Source organism: Monopterus albus, unplaced genomic scaffold (assembly GCF_001952655.1).
Source record: "Monopterus albus unplaced genomic scaffold, M_albus_1.0 scaffold254.1, whole genome shotgun sequence".
Lineage (NCBI taxonomy): Eukaryota > Metazoa > Chordata > Actinopteri > Synbranchiformes > Synbranchidae > Monopterus > Monopterus albus.
Window position 1 is genome coordinate 325,417 of NW_018128134.1, and position 2,982 is coordinate 328,398.

Here is a 2,982-nt window from a genome sequence, read left to right on the forward strand (position 1 = left end):
GATATCAGATAAACTCTGAGATAACTATACAAGAAATATTTAAAATAAATATACGCAGTATTTTAAATTGCCATGTTATTTATTATTTCTTGGACTTCTTCCCCCTCCCAGAGGTTTACCATGAACTTCTACATCAATTTCTCCAACTGTGGCTGAGGCCAGGGCAGTTCAATAACAGGTAGGAACAAAATGTAATTTCTTATTGATGTGAACACCTGTTTTCTATATTAGGACTCCTGTTCAGTATTAACTCTTGTCAAAGATGAAGTTTGAAGGTGCATTTCTCTGTTCCCAGTAGAGGGCACTGTGGGTATTCATTAATACAGACCATGTGTGTCTATGTACAGCTCGGGAGTGATTATAGTGTTTGAGCAAAGCGGTGTTGTATGTGGTTTACTTTGTGGCACCCAGAAGCTGTGGAGTAGCATAGAATCTTTTTAGCATTTTTTTTTTACCTTTAGTTGCTTCCAGCATTCCCCCCATACCTATAAGGACAATAATACAAAATTATAATACATGAAATTTCTTCTTGATATAACAAATCTTTGCCCCATAGTAGATAGTCTGGATCTCACTGCTACATGCAGGTGTATGCTTAAGCCTAAGAGCAGGTCTTTGATACATTTATGAGTGGAGTACATCAAACTACCATCACTGGGATGCTGACTTAAATATCTTGTGACTAATTTGGAGGATATGAGCAGTGATATGTGCAAAAATCTATTTGAACATTTATAGAACTTTTTAAATGTGGATTGTAGTTCACCTGCTGTGATGCAAAAGAGAACTGATAGAATTATTTGAAATCTTGCATGTGAGTCTCCACTCCACTACCACTTTCATCACCCCCTTTCTATTATGCTGTCTGTTTGAATGAGAAATGGGCAGAGTTGTATTAATGGATCTGTTGGATCCTTTGTGCAGTGTAATTTCTGATTTAGCTTTCTCTCTTACTCACTTTTTTCCTTCTACCTGCACCTTACCACCCCTTACTCTTCTCTTATGGCACATGCACGCACGGCATGTTTATTTAAATCAAATGGGGTTTATCTGTGTGAGGCATTATTTGGTGGCAAAGATGACATTGTAATTGTCCTCATTACTCCAGTTAAATCTTGAGCAAAATATTTGCCTTCTTAAATTAATTTACTCTGCAGGCAAAACAATGGAAGCTGGATATCAGAAGACTGGCAAAAATGTTGTCTGTATTATTTTGCCTCGTTAAGATAACATTAATCTCAAGTTGAGTTTTAAGGCAACCTTGCACCAAGTTCCTTAAATTGGCAGCAATATCATTTATTTATATTTTTTATGTAGAGGTGTAACTGTGAAGTTCCCAGGTTGGATACATTACACTATACTACGTTTTATTTTTTTCACAGAATCACTACAAAATTCTAGAGCACCTTATTTGCACAGCAAGACTTTTGACCCTTGCACTACTGTATCAAAGCACACATTGTCTGCCAAAAACTACAATGAATTATGAGAACCATTTAGGTTCAAAAGAAAATACAATATTTAAAGAAAACTTTGTTAGAATGATCTTTTTTCTTTGGCAAATCAAAACACACCACTTAGCATAGAGACTCCACACACCATTACACAGACACAAAAACTAGGGAGAAAAAACCCCCAACGTGTTGCTCGCCTCCCGCATTTCTAATTGCACTATAACTGGTTGCAGAGTCTGACTTTGGACTCTGTAGGACTGCCTGTTGCTGCTCTCGGTCACTACACTCTCACTGGTCACCACTTTAATTGGAGATATCTAAAAGTTTCCCTATGTTCTAAACTAAAGTTTTGTTTTCTGATATACTGTATAAAGGGTAAATGTCTCCTGTCCTTGATGAGATTCTTCACCATCTGTATACGGTTTAGCTCCAATGTATCCCAGCTTAATGTTTTTTTTTTTTTTTTTTACTTCTAATCCATTCATTATTCCATATATATGTACAACCTGGAATTCATTTGGTTCTGATAGTTACCTTCATTTGATGCAACCCATTAATGTAGATTTAATAATAATTAACATTTTCTTTTTCTCTTTTAGAAAACATATTCCAAAATAAATTTCCTGAACTATACTGGGAGTCCTCTGTTTATCCACTTTTGATCTTCTTTCTTTGTACCCTATTCATCCTCCATCATCTCTGAGAAATCTTATTAATCTGACAGAACGCCAATGCATGATCAGAAAAAAATAGTTTCATGAATATTTGAGTAGATTCAATTATTTAGCAAAGATATGATGCAAAAATGTCATGGATTCTAGAGTAGCTTAGTGTGAATAAAAAGAATAAACTCTACTCTTAACAAGAAAAATTCTCCAAAAGGTTATTTCTCATAATAAAATTTAATAGACCTTTTGGAGATAATCTGGTGTTATGACTGGCACCTGATCAGTCTAATATTTTTTTTTTAAATTGCCCATACAATGATACTGCGACACACAGTATAGATACTGGCTTTCATCAAACTTGATTTGACAGTTCTAGGTGAAAGGTTATTCAATCAGAAGCTTTGTCCCGCCCCCAAGCCCCCCACCCTCCCCCGACAGATGTCCTTGAGTTAGGTTTGAGTAATTGTAGAGGTGCGAAACAGCTATTTAAAAAAGACACAGCCGCTATTATGTAGTGTGAGATGAATAAAACAAAAATGGACATACAGCTAAAACAGAGTAGTGATTTTGCACATTTTTGACCCGTGGGGAACATGAGACAACGGATGTCCTTGAGGTTTTTATTGGGGGTAATTATTTAGATGGTAAAAACAGCGTTTGCTCAAGATAAAACAGAGCCTATAGCATATGTTCCTCATCACAGAGCTGTGTTTTTTGTAAGAGAGGTGCAAAAACATGGGGTAAAACACCTCGCAGCTGTTCACCCCCGTCTCTCAGACTCGCTGCTTTATAAACCGCTCTGCTTTTCTGCTGTGTTGCTCCTCTGAAAAATCATTTCCTTCAGCAAGCAGCCTGTAATA